Below are 17,754 nucleotides of genomic sequence, written 5' to 3'. Positions count from 1 at the left end.
GTTCCTTCTTGTATCACGGCACAGAGGTTCCACCACCCGGATCCGTAACAGTTTGCACAGGCCATGGAATCCGGTGGCTCCCAGGCTCCTTCGCTCTCTGGTCTGTACCAAGAGGTCTCTCGTCAGAGATCCCAACAGGATACTATCCTGTCCTATCTGGGGACAGTCAACTCCCGCCTGGACTTGCTGTCCACCCCGACTATGTCCGCCTCTAACCAAGCGGCACACGCTCCGGCGGCACCTCAACCCAGTGGCACTGTGGCGCCTGGCTTAGGACCCTGACTTTCTGCGCCTCCACGTTTTGGTGGTGACCCTGCCCTATGTCGGGGCTTCATAAATCAGTCCACGCTGCACTTTGAGCTCCAGGCACACCAGTTCACCTGCGACCAGGCCAAGGTGGCATTCATCATGTCTCACCTCACCGGAGAGGCGTTGGCGTGGCTTAACCCTCTGTGGGAGAGAGGTGATCCCCTGGTGTCCAACCTCCAGGCCTTCATCGCGGCTTTCCGGAAGGTGTTCGATGAGCCCGGACGAAAATCTTCGACCGCCTCCTCTCTTCTCCGACTTTGCCAAGGGAGTCTCTCTGTGGGACAGTATGCCATGCGCTTCCGCACCCTCGCATCTGAACTTGCCTGGAACAATGAGGCTCTGGTATCCACCTTTTGGGAGGGCCTTTCCGCACGGATCAAGGATGAGCTAGCCGGTCGTGACATACCTCCCTCTCTGTACGACCTGGTGTCATTAGCTACACGGATCGACGTCCGATTTCAGGAGCGTTCTAAGGAGGCGACCCGTGAGAGAAGACCCCTGCGCCTCGTACCAACCTTCCAATGGCCAGTCTCGCAACCAGCATCCCCTCCGGTGTCTTCTCCATACTCTATGCAAATAGACCAACCTAAGATGGTCAAATCTCGCCAGGCGGTCCGCCGCGCCGAGGGGAGTTGCTTCTACTGTGGCAGTACAGAGCATCTTATCCGCTCCTGTCCGGTGAGGCCAGGAAACTCCAGTGTCTAGGACCACTCGGAGAGGTCATTCTAGGCAAAAGTTCTTCCTCTCCGCCCTTGACTCTGTCCGTTTTGGTTACCAGTGGTGAGACCCGCTTCTTCGAGACTGCCTATCTGGATTCCGGAGCCGCTGGGAACCTCATTCAATAGGCAGTTGTGGAGCGATATCAAATTCCTACCATACGTCTGGCTGATCCTTTAGTGGTTTCCTCTGTGGATGGAAAGCTTCTCTCTGAAACCATCTTGTTTGTCACTGAGCCTTTAACTCTTCAGGTGGGAATGCTACATTCAGAGAAGATCTCCTTTTACGTACTGTCCGGTCTCTCTCATCCCCTTTTGCTTAGCCTGCCTTGGTTACAGAGACATGAGCCCGTCCTGAATTGGAGCTCGGGTGAGGTGCTTCGTTAGGGTCAGGAATGTCATAAGTCCTGTCTGGTTCCGGTTCGTACTGCTCGACCACTGTCTACTCCGGCTAACCTACCTGGCCTGACGGCACCCTACTGGTCATATGCGGACGTCTTTGATAAAAAGGAGGCAGAGACACTACCACCTGATAGGCCGTATGATTGCCCCATCGACCTAATACCTGGTGCTTCACTTCCTCAAGGGTGAATCTACCCCTTGTCCCTGGCCGAGACCCGTGCTATGTCAAAGTACATAGAAGAGAATCTTGCTAGGGGATTTATCAAGATAACCACCTCTCCGTCTGGAGCAGGATTCTTCTTCGTCAAAAAGAAAGACTGCTCTCTTCATCCATGTATCGACTATAGGGGTCTAAACCATATTGCCATCAAAAATAAGTACCCCTGCCTCTCGTCTCGGAGCTTTTTGACCGCCTAAAAGGCGCGAAGATCTTCACTAAGCTCGATCTTCGTGGGGCGTACAATCTGGTCTGGATTCGCCAGGCAGACGAGTGGAAGACGTCATTCAACAGTCGGGATGGTCACTACAAGTACCGCGTGATGCCCTTCGGTCTCTGTAATGCTCCAGCCGTCTTCCAGGAGTTAGTGAATGACATTGACTCGCCCAGGGGGATGGGGATTACTCGGTACCCGGGCCTTTGGCTTTGGGGATGTCGAGGTGGTCGGCTCCCGGGCCCGTACCCTGGGGTCTCTCCTTAAAAGGGTAGAGAGCTGTCTAGTACCTTTTACTGATGGAAATTAGGCACGTCCCGGAGCACTGTAGGGTGAAGGATGCATGTCAGGATCCTCCCCAATGAGCGGGTTTTGGGCCTCCTGTTTCTTGCCTCTGCGTAGTAAGTTTCTGACCTGCCTGAAGCTAGGCCTAACTTTGTCTCTGTCCTGCGCTGGCTGACCTTGTGGTAGGGTCTTTTCTTGGAGTACACGCTCCTCAGCTGCGGGCCTATGTGTCTCCTGGCTCTGTTAAGTATCAGCACTTTAGCGATCCTGGGACTTATAGTTCTCCAGGGATTCCGGTTATATCTTACTGGGTCGTGGAGATCCCTGTAAACTTCGGCCCCATGTCCGGTAACTGCTTTGGGGTGAGCCGGTTAAGCCCCTCTGCCCCCTATGTACTAACTCTCCACTAGCCTTTGGCCTACTCGGGCCCTCACTAGGCCACTCACACTAACGGCAGCTTGCCGCGCTTCACCGATCTTATGGCGCCGGCACACCTAAAGCTCACTGCTCTGAGCTACAACTGAGTCTGGACTGTGCTCCACTGCAGACTAACCTCTCTCAGGCGTCTTTACTGCAGGAACTCTGTCAACAGGTTTGCTCTCTGTCGACTCCGGTCTAGACCAGACTAACTGCTGCCTGGCTCCACCTTCCCTATTTATCTATCCCTAACGGGCTCCCTCTGGTGGTCTGAGGTGGAAGGTGGAGATTTGTGAATGGTTATGGGGGCCTCTTGTGGAGGAATCCATCAATACACCCTTCTAGGATCTGTGATACCAAGCGCAGCTGGGCGTCACATTCCCCCCTAGTTAAACTCAGCACTCCCGGACTGAAGTACATTTTATATAACAATATGAAACATAAGCAATACAAGAACAATCTTCCCTTTATGGGAGGCACGAATCTTAAACGTTACATAACAATAACAAATGCAAAGCGTCCTCAGAATCCAAGTCTCTTGTGGTGAGGTTCCCATACAGGATGTCCATCTCACAGGGCAGAGTACTTGGTGGTTTTGAGGGACCTGTCCTAAACCCTCAACGTAAGCCCTGGGGTGGCTGCAGGGCATGAAGATCCCGAGTTGGACCTCCAAGAGAGCCACTCCAGACAGGTTTTCCTTCTGAGGTCACCTAAAAGGGCACTCTAGGGAGTGCAATTATATGCAAAAAAAACAACAGTTTTTGGGCTGCACACAGTCCTCAGCCACGCAGTTCTTAGGTAATTAAGGAAGGAAGTCATTAGGTAGAACACAAAGTAATATGCATATGCATGAAAATACACATTGATTCAGTACATTTCAATTTTAATACACAATACCCCAGGTGTAACTATCTACACTCTCAGAAATTTGACTACTTTACTCAGTGTACCTAGCAGGGGTTTTACCTCTCGTGCTACGTATTGATCTGCGTATTACCATGGTTGGTGGGGTGTCAGTGTCTGTATTCTCAGTTACTCTACCAGTTCTACATGTAACCATGTTGTAAAACTGCCTTAACCTCTCTCTTGGACTGGCAAGTCTACCATTGGCTGGGCCCTCTTGCTCCGCTCCTACCGGGGATCCTTCATCCGGGGATACTTCTTGAGCTGGCTCTTCTGCAGCACTTACAGGTTCAACTTGCTGTGGAGGGTTTTCTGGCTGTTCATAGAATTGGAGTACTGGAATAATTACTGCACCTCCTACTTGAGGCCAATCTGCTGGGAAGTCTCCTAGGTCAGTGTGTATCACTGCTTCTTCAGGTTCTTCCTGGATTGTGAGAGGCACTTTTTCTTGGGGTTTCAGTAAGTCTGGACACAACTTTAGGTGGTCCCTGGACACTGTCGTAGATGTTTTTCCTCCATCTCGACTGATTATGCAGGTCTTCTTATTGTCAAATCTTGACGGTAACACAGTGTAGGGTTCTTTTTCCCACTGATCGTCAAGTTTGTGGTTGCGTCTTTTTCTTTTCAATACTGTTTCACCAGGTGTGAAAGGTTCTGCGGGTGCGTTTTTGTTGTATTGAACTTCCTGCTTTTCTCTCACCCGAGTAAGACTGTCCTTGACACAAGCTTGTACTCTTCTGTGCTGCTCTTGTCTGGTTTTGTCCCAGTCTTCAGTGGTCATATCAGCTTCAGGTTCAACAACACCAAGCTCCAAATCCATTGGCAGCTTTCCTGGCCTTGCCCGCATGAGATATGCCGGAGTGCAATTGGTGGAACTGACTGGTATATGATTGTACAGATCCACTAGGTCAGGTAGTAGGTCTGGCCACTGGTTTCTCTCCTCAAGTGGTATGGTCTTTAGCAGGTCTATGATGATGTTGTTCATCTTTTCGCAGAGACCGTTGGTTTGTGGATGATATGGTGTAGTTCTTATCTTCTTACACCCGTACAGATGGCAGAGCTCCTTGAACAACTCAGCCTCAAAGGCCGGGCCTTGGTCCGTCAGCACCTGCTCAGGGTAACCATGGGGTCTACAGAAATACGCTTGGAACGTCTTTGCTGCTGTCTCTGCCGTCAGGTCTTTGACGGTGGCGACCACCAGGAAACGTGAGTAGTGATCCACCATGGTCAGGGCATAGGAGTACCCTGACCTGCTGGGTGACAATTTGACATGGTCCAAGGCCACGATTTCCAAGGGCCAAGTCGTCTTGATGGGTTGCAGAGGTGCCTTCTGGCAGCTGTAGTCCTTTCTTCTGAGACTACAGGGTCCACAGTCTCGGCACCACCGTTAGATGGAACTGCGCATTCCTACCCAGTAGAATCAACATTTCAGCAGGGTCTCTAGCTTTTTCCAGCCAAAGTGCCCCGCCTAATCGTGGTAAGCTTCTAATATCATCTGGATGTCTGTCTTCGGGACCACTATCTGCCATACCATCTCATGAGTTTTTGGATTGCCGTACCTCCGGCACAGCTTCTCACGTAAGTAAAAAGGGCGGCTTCTCTCGTTCCACAGCTGTTTTGCTTGGAGAGACGCATCCTTCTCCAGGGAGGCACCTTCTTGGGTTATCAGCTCCTTGATGTGGCTGACAACCGGGTCACTGTCCTGGGTCTCTTTCCAGCTGTGGTGAGGCAGGGGGTTTAACGTCTTTCCATGCGGCCTCCTGGAGGCTCTCTGCTCATGGATCATCCCATTCTGATGAAAGGCAGGTAGCTCAATCTCTTCCAAGTCATCCACTTCTTCTTCCGTGTCTGACTGGTGAGGCATCCTAGACAGGGCATCGGCGTTGGCGTTCTTGCGGCCCGCCTGGTATTTGATTGTAAATTAGATGTTTGACAGCCGAGCCATCCATCGTTGTTCCAGTGCCCCCAACTTAGCTGTTTCAAGATGGGTCAAGGGGTTGTTATCAGTAAAGGCAGTGAACTTGCTGGAGGCCAGATATTGCTTAAACCTTTCAGTGATGGCCCAGACCAAGGCCAGGAACTCCAACTTGAAGCTGCTATAGTTCTCTGGGTTCCTCTCAGTCGGGCGGAGCTTCCTGCTTGGGTATGCGATCACTTTCTCTTGGCCATTCTGCTTCTGACTCAAGACAGCGCCCAGACCTTCGTTGCTGGCATCTGTCCATTGAGTCATTGAGTCATCTGTCCAATCAGTCCATTGAGGTACGTGGCCAGGAGACCCGAAGATCCCACCCTGGCTTTCTCGGAACATATCCATGGATCCAGGTGACCGGATGGTCCCAATCTGGATATCTCCGAGTGTATCCATGGGTTCCAGGTGACCGAATGGTCCCAACCTGCCTAACCCAAACATATCCATGGAACCAGGTGACCGGAGAGTCACAATCCTGGCTTTCCCCAAAAGTCTCCATGGGACCAGGTGACCGGATAGTCCCAGCCTGGTGTCTCAGAACATATCCATGGGACTAGGTGACCAGAGGGTTACAATCCTTTTTTCCCAAACATCTTCATAGGGTTAGTGATGGTCAATGGAGCAGATCTGTATTCTTCCAGCCAGGACAGTGTTCCCTTAAGCTGGCATCCTGTAGCATCCAAATCTGTGTCCCTCGGGATGGAGCCATGCTACGAAGCTGTTGTGTTGAAGATTCTCTCTGATTCTCTTAGCAGCATGATAGAAATCCCTATTTATATGTACATCTGTGGCTCAGGTCATCATTCACAGGCCAGGGGGGAAGATGCAGGGCTCATGTTTCATTGTTTGAGCATTTAATCAATTTGCATAACTTATACTCTTCTGCTCTGCGAGTCACCAAGCCACAGGGTCCACACAATGGTTAATCAACATATGTAGCAAACATTCACTGTTCACAGACCAAGAGAAGTCAACAGTCCGTGTTTCTTGTTTCATCTGAAGAAGGAAAAACACATAAATTCAAAAGTCAACATAAACATAATAGTGTATTTCTCCTGGCCTAATGAATTTAGACGCCTGGCTAATTAAGATTAGAAGCTGTGTCCTCACACTGTATATAAGCCCTTAGATCTGACCTGCAAGAGAAGAAAAAGAGCTTTTATTATACTCACCTGCGGGGCAGTCCGGTCCGATGGGTGTCATTCATCCTGGTCCTCCTTCTTGCTTCAATTGGATGACACGTCCCAATATCATCCAGACAGTCTCCCCAGCAACATGCTCCTGCGCAGGTGTACTTCTCTGCCCTGACGAGGGCAGAGTAAAGTACTGCAGTGTGCAGGACCGGCAAAGGTCAAAGAGCCCCGGCGTCTAGTCAGGGTAGAGAAGTTATAACAAAGTATCAAAAGAACTTCGGCACTCCAATGAGGATGCAAAAAGAATTTTTTTATTTAATGTTGAACAGTAACCCCACAGGAAATAAGCAGGCCAACGTTTCGACCTAACATGGTCTTTCTCACGGCCTTTACTAAGCATAAATAGAAAATACATGCAATTATTATCAGTATATCCAAGAGATATTTGATAAATATATACAAACTTTAAACACTATGGAATCACTCCCAGAATGTGAAACACATTTACAAAATGTTTTGGGGTATAGAGGTAACATATAATCTGTAGAGGCTTTTATTAATGGTGCTAAAATAACCATGGGGTATCTCTTATCCTCTCTAGTATCGCAATATGTCTTTATAGTATAATAGTTAGAGGAGTGACAAGAGGACCTGATCATAATGCACATGCGAAAAAAAATAAAAACAGTAGGCACATACCTAAAGAAATCCAGAATAAATGGAAAAAACATAGCTATCAGCATACCTGTTAGAAAGGGGGTGTGCGCAGGATCTATGTCGCGGTGGGAAGCCGTATGGTATGGAGGAGAGAGGGAAACATCATTCTTATATCCAATGCGATGGTCAGTGCGGCGTGCACGCTACTTCCGCTTACCGATATCCGGTCATGCGCAGTGTAGATGTAAGTACTTCCGGTGCGCGTGCTGGAATGCAAGTGAAGACAGTGAAGCGCAAGAACTTCCGGGCATGCGCAGTATATGCACTATATTAAAGGTATGTCAGTGGACATATAGCAAAAATGATGATTTTTTTCTATATATGCTAAGTTATAACAGCCATAACTTTTTTTATTTTCATGTGAGCTTCACTAGATGAGATCTTGTTTTTTTGCAAGAGGAGATGTAGTTTTTTTTAAGTACGATTTTGCCAAACACAGATGCAAGTGCTATATTTGTGTTTAACTTTTTTTATGGGTTAAGTGGAAAAAAAAAACAATTACATCATTTATTTATGCCATTTACTGATCAGCATAAATAACCTGCTTACTACATTATATGGATTGTTACGATACAGCGATGCTAAATATGTCCATGTTATTTACTGGTTTGTGACATTTATTTTTAAAAAAGTGTATGAAAAATTAGATTATTGTAATTGTTTTATTATTATTTTTTTTAGCAATTTTATATGAAAAAAATTCCTGACTTTAATTTTACTCCTAATATACAGTGTTACGGATCCGGGTGGTGGAACCTCTGTGCCATTGTACAAGGATGGACCAGAGGGGCGTAACTAAGTGCCTACCCGGACCGACCCTGGCCACACGGCGGCTTAGTCGACTCCGTGAACTAAGGAGGGACCGGAAGGTGAAACAGGTGCCACCCTGGGACCGACCTTGTGTGAGAGCAGGCGACTCCCACGGGACTGATGGCCGAAGCCGACAGGCACAGCAGATGAGCACGGCTGGTAGACAGGTAAGTGAAGCGGGTAGACAAGCAGGCGGGCACGGCTGACAGACAGGCTGGTTGGCACGGCTGATAGACAGGCAGGCGGGCACGGCTGATGGACAGGCAGGCGGGCACTGCAGATAGACAGGCGGGCGGGCACCGCTGATAGGCAGGCGGGCACGGCTGATAGACAAGCTTGCGGGCTCTGGAACCTGAGGACTGAGGAGAGTGTTAGCACACAAACAACAATCTTGCACAGGCACCTCCATTTTGGAGGAGGTGCATTATATAAGGGCAGTCCTCCAGCCATTGGCCGGGGACTCTTTAGGACGGCGCGCGTGGCCCCTTTAAGAGGGAGGGAGCGCACGCGCGCGTGCCATAAGTACAGTGCCCGGGGAACTGTGCGCAGTGCGCGCACCTCGGTCAGACGCAGAAGGGGAGCCAGAGGACGCCGGACCGGGACCGTGGCGGTGAGGGGATCGGCGTCTCTGCCCGGCAGGAGGCAGTGACGCCGATGCTACAGTACCCCCCTTTACGCCCCATCTTCTTTAGGCCCGCAAGAAATTTTTCTAGAAGACGAGGAGCATGAATGTTCTCCCTGGGCTCCCAAGACCTCTCCTCAGGACCAAACCCCTTCCAGTCCACAAGAAAGAAAGTCTTTCCTCTTACCCTCTTGATAGCCAAAATATTCTCTACCTCAAAGACGTCCTCAGCGGAGACTGCAGCTGGACTGGTTCGTCAGAGAAACGATTAAGGACAACAGGCTTGAGGAGAGACACATGAAAGGAATTGCGAATCCGTAAGGTGGCAGAGAGTTTCAGCTTGTATGCCACTGGACTTATTTGTTTCAAAATCTCGAAAGGACCAATGAACCGCGGGCCCAACTTGTATGATGGTATCTTGAGAAGGACATACGTGGAGGAAAGCCAGACCTTGTCTCCCGGATGAAATAGAGGCGGATCCAGACGTCTCTTATCAGCATGCTTCTTCATCCGCTCGGAGGACTGAAGAAGCGCAGAACTATTGTCTTCCCAAATCACCGAAAAGTCAGTGACGAGAGACTCCGCGGCAGGATTGTCCACAGAAGAGACGGGAAACGGAATTCGGGGGTGTTGACCGTAAACCACGAAAAACGGAGACTTAGCAGAGGACTCACTCACATGATTTTTATAAGAAAACTAGGCCCAAGGCAGAAGTTCTACCCAATCTCTATGGTGAGTGTTGACAAAGTGCCGAAGAAAACTGGTAAGGATCTGATTAATACCTTCCACCTGACCATTGGACTGAGGATGATAGGCCGAAGAAAAGTCCAAAGTGACATCCAGCAGCTTGCACGTGGCTCTCCAGAAGCGAGAAGTGAACTGAACTCCTCTGTCCGAGACAATGTGGAGGGTTAAGCCGTGGAGACGAAAGATGTGACGGATGAAGTCCTAAGCCAGCACTGGTATGGACCGAAGACCAGGCAAAGGAATGAAGTGAGCCATCTTGGAGAAGCGGTCAGCGACCACCCATATGACGGTAGAACCGGCAGATACCGAACGATAGTCCATAGCAATGTGTTGCCAAGGAGCAGAAGGCAATGGAAGAGGAAGAAGATGACCAGCTGGAAGGTGTCTAGGTATCATGTTACGAGCACAGGAGGAACAAGCCACAACAAAATCCGCAACATCCTTGTGCAGGGTGGGCCACCAATAATGTTGGGCAATGAGCAGAAGCGTCTTCCTCTGGCCGGCATGACCAGCCAGTTTGGACGAATGACCCCAGAGTAAGACCCTCTTCCGATCCTGAGCCGCTACAAAGGTCTTACCAGGAGGTAGATGAGACAGGTCAAACGGAGCAACAGTCATTATTCTGGAGTGGTCAATGATGTATAGAGGCTCTTCCTCTTGGTCGGTAGACAGGAAAGAGCGGGATAGAGCGTCAGCTTTAATATTCTTGTCTGCCGGGCGGTAATGGAGAGTGAAACTGAAACGAGTGAAGAACAAAGACCATCTGGCCTGATGCGGATTTAGTCTTTGGGCTGTCTGCAAGTAAGAGAGGTTTGTATGGTCAGCGTAGATGACCACCGAGTGCAGAGCCCCCTCAAGCAAGTAGCGCCACTCCTCCAGAGCTAATCTGATGGCCAGCAGTTCTCGATCCCCTATGGAGTAATTGCGCTCGGACGGAGAAAAGAGTTTGGAGAAGAAGCCGCAGGTCACCATTTGCCCGGACGAGGATTTCTGGGTGAGTACTGCTCCGGCCCAGGAGGAAGAGGCATCATCCTCCAGAAAGAACTGTTTATTGCAATCTGGACGATGTAGCACTGGAGCGGAGGAATAGGCTTATTTAAGAGAGACAAAGGCACTTTCCGCCTCGGAAGTCCATTCCCTGGGATTTGCTCCTTTACGGGTGAGAGCAGAGATGGGAGCAGTCCGGGAGGATAAATGAGGAATGAAGAGGCGGTAATAGTTAGCAAATCCCAGAAACCGCTGAATAGCCTTCAACCCCTCAGGTTGGGGCCACTTTAAGACGGCAGACACCTTCTCGGGATCCATCCGCAGTCCGGTCTTGTAACGGGTCTGGGAGGCGGAACCTCTGAGCTACTATTCAAGGGGGCGGTCCTTGTAAGGGAGCGGGTGGCGACCAGGCAGGCAGTCACAGCAGGTGACCGGGACAGTCTCTAGAAGAACGGGCAGGAGGTCACGGCAAGTGACCGGGGCAGTCTCTGGATGAACGGGCAGATGGTCACGGCAAGTGACCGGGGCAGTCTCTGGGTGAACGGGCAGATGGTCACGGCAAGTGACCGGGGCAGTCTCTGGGTGAACGGGCAGATGGTCACGGCAAGTGACCGGGGCAGTCTCTGGGTAAAGGGTTGGTACGACCTGTGGCGGCTGATGGTAGACGTGAGCTCCCAGGTGAGCAGGCGAGAGTCTCTGGATAAACGGGTGGTCACAGCATGTGACGGCGGAGCCTCCAGGAAGACCAACAGACAGGCGGCAGATGAGCGCTCCCAGGTGAGCGGGCAGAAGTCTCTGGACAGGCGGGTGGTCACAGCACGTGACGGCAGAGCCTCCAGGTAGGCTAGCAGACAGGCAGCAGATGAGCGCTCCCAGGTGAGCGGGCAGGAGTCACTGGACAGGCAGGTGGTCACAGCACGTGACGGCAGAGCCTCCAGGTAGGCTAGCAGGCAGGTAGCAGATGTGCGCTCCCAGGTGAGCGGGCAAGCTGGTCCATAGACAGACTGACAAGAGTTGGAAGGCAGACCGTCGGACCTCAGGCAAGCAGGCAGGTAGTTGATGTGCGCTCCCAGGTGAGCGGGCAAGCTGGTCCTTAGACAGACTGACAGGAGTAGTAAGGCAGACCGTCGGACCTCAGGCTAGCAGGCAGGTAGCAGAATATCAGGCAGGAATAAGACAGCAAGCTGGCAGGAATCTGGCAGGTATCTGGCAGGTAACTGGCAACGGGACCTGAGGGCTGAAGCAGAGTAGTGAACAGTGCAACAACATTGCTCGGGCACCTCCATTTTGGAGGAGGTGCCTTATATATGGTGAAGTCCTCCGGCCATTGGCCGGGGACTCCTTAGGACAGCGCGCGCGGCCCCTTTAAGAGGGAGGGAGAGCGCGCGCGCCCTAAGCACAGTGGCCAGGAAGGAGCGCGCGCTGCCAGCAGAGCGGGAGGAGGACGCCGGGCACGGAGCAGAGAGGTGAGGGGAACAGCGTCCCTGCCTAGCAGAGGGCAGGGACGCCGGTGCTACAGTACCCCCCCTTTAGGCCCCCCCTTTTTTAGGCCAGACAGAAATTTAGCAAGGATGAGCGGGGCATGGATGTTCTCCCGGGGCTCCCACGTTCTCTCCTCAGGACCAAACCCCTTCCAATCTACTAGAAAAAAGGTCTTTCCTCTTACCCTTTTGGTGGCAAGAATGTTCTCTACCTCAAACTCGTCCTCAGCAGAAACCGGAGCAGGAGGCGTACCTGTAGACTTGGAAAAAGAGTTAAGTACCACAGGTTTGAGGAGAGATACATGGAAGGAGTTAGGGATCCTTAAGTTGGCCGGGAGTTTCAATTTATAGGCCACCGGGTTGATCTGACTGATGACCTCCAGAGGACCGATGAACCGAGGCCCTAACTTGTAAGAAGGTATCTTGAGTCGGACATATTTAGATGAGAGCCAGACTTTATCTCCAGGACGAAATTGTGGAGGATCCAGGCGTTTTTTGTCAGCGTGTCTTTTCATCCGTTCGGACGACTGAAGGAGTGCGGATCGGGTACTCTCCCAAATGGAGGAAAATTTGCTAACGAGAGATTCCGCAGCCGGGTTGTCCACAGAGGTGGAGACAGGAAAAGGAATCCGAGGATGCTGACCGAAGACTACAAAAAACGGGGATTTGGAGGAGGATTCGCTCTCGTGATTGTTATAAGAGAACTCGGCCCATGGTAGGAGATCCACCCAGTCTGAATGATGGGCATTAACGAAGTGCCGGAGGTAACTGGTCAGGTTCTGATTGATCCGCTCCACTTGACCATTGGACTGTGGGTGGTAAGCGGAAGAGAAGTCCAGGGTGACGTCTAGCAGTTTACAAGTGGCTCTCCAGAAGCGTGAGGTGAACTGTACCCCACGATCCGACACGATGTGGAGGGGCAGGCCATGAAGACGAAAGATGTTGCGAATAAAGTCTTTAGCTAGCTCGGGTTCAGACGGGAGGCCTGACAGGGGAACGAAATGAGCCATCTTGGAGAAGCGGTCAGCGACCACCCAAATGACCGTACAACCGGCAGAGACTGGGAGGTCAGTTATAAAGTCCATTGCTATATGCTGCCAGGGGGCAGCAGGTACAGAAAGCGGAAGGAGGCGACCGGCTGGCAGATGTCTCGGAACCTTGTTGCGGGCGCAGGACACACAGGCAGAAACAAAGTCTATTACGTCCTTGTGCAGGGTAGGCCACCAGTAGTGCCGGGTAATAAGCTGGAGGGTCTTTTTCTGACCGGCGTGGCCAGCCAGTTTAGACGAGTGACCCCAGTGAAGGATCTTCTCCCGATCAGGTACTGATACGAACGTCTTTCCGGGAGGGAGACGATTTAGACTCACGGGAGCCACCTGCATTACTCTGGCGGGATCGATGATGTGTTTCGGATCTTCCTCGAGATCAGACACCAGAAAGGATCGAGACAAGGCGTCCGCCTTGAAGTTTTTGCCAGCCGGGCGAAAATGAAGAACAAAATCAAAGCGAGCAAAAAACAAGGACCACCGGGCTTGGCGCGGGTTAAGTCTCTGGGCATGCTGGAGGTAAGCCAAGTTCTTGTGGTCAGTGTAAATTATTACCGGGTGAAGAGCCCCCTCGAGCAGGTAACGCCACTCCTCCAATGCCAGTTTGATGGCCAATAACTCTCGGTCTCCTATGGAATAATTGCGCTCTGAGGAGGAGAAGAGTTTAGAGAAGAAGCCGCAAGTTACCATCCTCCCGGAAGATGATTTTTGAGCAAGTACCGCTCCGGCTCCAGAGGAGGAGGCATCAACTTCCAGGAAGAACTGCTTGTTGCCGTCCGGGCGATGCAGCACCGGGGCGGAAGAGAAGGCCTGTTTTAAGGAAAGAAAGGCCTCCTCTGCTTCGGGCGGCCACTCTTTGGGATTAGTACCCTTACGGGTGAGCGCGGAAATTGGGGCAGTCCGGGAAGAGAAGTGCGGTATGAAGAGGCGGTAGTAGTTGCCGAAGCCCAGGAACCGCTGAATGGCCTTCAACCCCTCCGGTCGAGGCCATTTCTCGATGGCAGACAGTTTCTCTGGATCCATTCGTAGGCCGGTCTGAGAAATAATGTAGCCCAAAAACGGAAGCGAGGTCTGCTCAAAGAGGCACTTCTCATATTTAGCGAAGAGGTGATTCTGCCTGAGCCTGAGCAGGACCTGACGAACGTCCCTCCGGTGAGTCTGGAGATCCGGAGAGAAGACCAAGATGTCGTCCAGGTACACCACTACGCAGGAGTAGAGAAGGTCCCGGAAGATGTCATTGACCAACTCTTGAAAGACTGCAGGAGCGTTACAGAGACCAAAGGGCATTACCAGATATTCATAGTGGCCGTCCCGGGTGTTGAATGCCGTCTTCCATTCATCCCCCTGACGGATACGAACCAGGTTGTACGCCCCACGGAGGTCCAGTTTGGTGAAGATTCTAGCCCCCCTCAGACGATCAAATAACTCCGGAATGAGCGGAAGGGGGTACTTATTCTTCACCGTGATCTGGTTAAGGCCTCTATAGTCTATACAGGGACGGAGAGAGCCGTCCTTCTTTTTGACGAAAAAGAAGCCTGCTCCCGCCGGGGAGGTAGATTTCCGGATGAATCCCCTGGCCAGATTCTCCTCAATATATTCGGACATCGACCGGGTCTCAGCAGCGGATAATGGATAAATACGCCCACGGGGAGGAGTAGTACCAGGTAACAGGTCGATAGGGCAGTCGTATGGTCTATGAGGGGGTAGTGTCTCTGCCTCCTTTTTATTAAAGACATCAGCATAAGACCAATAAGGAATCGGAAGTCCAGGTAGATTAGCTGGGGTAGGAGAAGGACGGACGGGATGGACGGGAACCAGACAGGTCTTATGGCAGTCCTGTCCCCAGCGAAGGACTTCTCCGGTCTGCCAGTCAAGCACGGGTGCATGTCTCTGGAGCCAAGGTAGACCTAGCAAGAGGGCGTGAGAGAGTCCAGGCAGAACATGAAAGGAGATACTCTCAGAATGCAGCATTCCCACCTGCAGAGTAATGGATTCGGTGATGAGTTGGATGGGGCGTGGTAAGAGACCCCCATCCACGGCAGCAACAGACAAGGGTACAGCCCGAGGTTTGGTGGGGATGCGGTATTTCTCTACCAGGGACTGTGAAATAAGATTCCCGGCTGCTCCAGAGTCAAGTTGGGCTAGTTCGAAATAACGGTTCTCCCCGCAGACGATTGAGACTGACAGCAGCAGAGATGGAGAGGATTTATTCTTGTCTAGGTCGACCTCTCTGAGCGAACCTAGACACAGGCGTTTCCCGACCTCTCCGGGCAGGCACGGATCCGGTGCTCCTTACTGCCACAGTAGAAGCAGCTCCCCTCGGCACGGCGTAAGTCCTGACGGGTTTTGACCTCTGGTCGACCTGCATAGGCTCAGGAGAGTGTACCTGGGGAGAGACGGATTTCTGAAAAGTAGGAGCTAGACGTGGAAACCTCCTCTCACGGGTGACCTCTTTGGCACGCTCCTGGAACCGTAGGTCAATCTGGGTGGCAAGAGTTATTAGGTCATCGAGAGTGGTAGGAATGTCCCGACCGGCAAGTTCATCTTTAATACGGCCGGACAGACCCTCCCAGAAGACGGATACCAGAGCGTCGTTATCCCAGGCCAGCTCCGAGGCAAGGGTACGGAACCGTATGGCATATTGGCCCACGGTGAGACTTCCCTGACGGAGGCGTAGCAGTGATGATGCGGATGAGGTCTTCCGTCCGGGTTCGTCGAAGACTTTCCGGAAAGCCATGAGAAAGGCAGGCAAGTCGGACACCAGGGGGTCTCCTCTCTCCCATAGAGGATTTAGCCAGGCCAGGGCCTCCCCGGTGAGATGGGACATGATGAAGGCAATTTTGGCCCGGTCGGAGTTAAACTGGTGGGACAGGAGTTCAAAGTGCAGGGTGCACTGATTTATGAAGCCCCGAGCCTGGGCGGAGTCGCCTCCGAAGCGAGGAGGTGCAGAAAGCCGGGGTCCGGGGTAGGATACCATGGTATTAGTGGACAGCGGAGCTGCCGGATTGCGAGTCATGGCACTGGCGGAGGTTGCTGGCGGAGCAGTCAGAGTGTCCAGGCGAGAATTGACATTCCGCAGGTGACCCAGGATGGACTCCTGTTGGGACCTCTGACGGGACAGTTCATGACACAGGTCCGAGAGCGAGGGAGCTTGGGTGCCACCGGGTTCCATGGCCCGAGCAAACTGTAACAGGTCTGGGAGGCGGAACCTCTGAGCTACTATACAAGGGGGCGGTCCTTGTAAGGGAGCGGGTGGCGACCAGGCAGGCAGTCACAGCAGGTGACCGGGACAGTCTCTAGAAGAACGGGCAGGAGGTCACGGCAAGTGACCGGGGCAGTCTCTGGATGAACGGGCAGATGGTCACGGCAAGTGACCGGGGCAGTCTCTGGGTGAACGGGCAGATGGTCACGGCAAGTGACCGGGGAAGTCTCTGGGTGAACGGGCAGATGGTCACGGCAAGTGACCGGGGCAGTCTCTGGGTAAAGGGTTGGTACGACCTGTGGCGGCTGATGGTAGACGTGAGCCCCCAGGTGAGCAGGCGAGAGTCTCTGGATAAACGGGTGGTCACAGCATGTGACGGCGGAGCCTCCAGGAAGACCAACAGACAGGCGGCAGATGAGCGCTCCCAGGTGAGCGGGCAGAAGTCTCTGGACAGGCGGGTGGTCACAGCACGTGACGGCAGAGCCTCCAGGTAGGCTAGCAGACAGGCAGCAGATGAGCGCTCCCAGGTGAGCGGGCAGGAGTCACTGGACAGGCAGGTGGTCACAGCACGTGACGGCAGAGCCTCCAGGTAGGCTAGCAGGCAGGTAGCAGATGTGCGCTCCCAGGTGAGCGGGCAAGCTGGTCCATAGACAGACTGACAAGAGTTGGAAGGCAGACCGTCGGACCTCAGGCAAGCAGGCAGGTAGTTGATGTGCGCTCCCAGGTGAGCGGGCAAGCTGGTCCTTAGACAGACTGACAGGAGTAGTAAGGCAGACCGTCGGACCTCAGGCTAGCAGGCAGGTAGCAGAATATCAGGCAGGAATAAGACAGCAAGCTGGCAGGAATCTGGCAGGTATCTGGCAGGTAACTGGCAACGGGACCTGAGGGCTGAAGCAGAGTAGTGAACAGTGCAACAACATTGCTCGGGCACCTCCATTTTGGAGGAGGTGCCTTATATATGGTGAAGTCCTCCGGCCATTGGCCGGGGACTCCTTAGGACAGCGCGCGCGGCCCCTTTAAGAGGGAGGGAGAGCGCGCGCGCCCTAAGCACAGTGGCCGGGAAGGAGCGCGCGCTGCCAGCAGAGCGGGAGGAGGACGCCGGGCACGGAGCAGAGAGGTGAGGGGAACAGCGTCCCTGCCTAGCAGAGGGCAGGGACGCCAGCGCTACAGGTCTCATAGATGATATACCCCAAAAATGGTAGAGAGGTCTGCTCAAAGAGGCATTTCTCGTACTTTGCATACTGGCGATTCTTCCGAAGCCTCAGCAGTATCTGATGAACATCCCTCTGGTGAGAGGGCAGATCAGTGGAGAACACCAAGATATCGTCCAGGTACACCACCACGCAGGAATACAGGAGATCTCGGAAGATGTTGTGACGTTCAGCTGTGCTTCGTATCACAGATCCTAGAAGGGTGTATTGATGGATTCCTCCACAAGAGGCCCCCATAACCATTCACACATCTCCACCTCAGACCACCAGAGGGAGCCCATTTGGGATAGATAAATAGGGAAGATGGAGCCAGGCATCAGTTAGTCTAGTCTAGACCGGAGTCGACAGAGAGCAAACCTGTTGAGA

Source organism: Phyllobates terribilis, unplaced genomic scaffold (assembly GCF_046119375.1).
Source record: "Phyllobates terribilis strain yellow unplaced genomic scaffold, ASM4611937v1 Scaffold_5__5_contigs__length_657084704, whole genome shotgun sequence".
Taxonomy (NCBI): domain Eukaryota; kingdom Metazoa; phylum Chordata; class Amphibia; order Anura; family Dendrobatidae; genus Phyllobates; species Phyllobates terribilis.
This window is presented reverse-complemented; position numbering follows the sequence as displayed.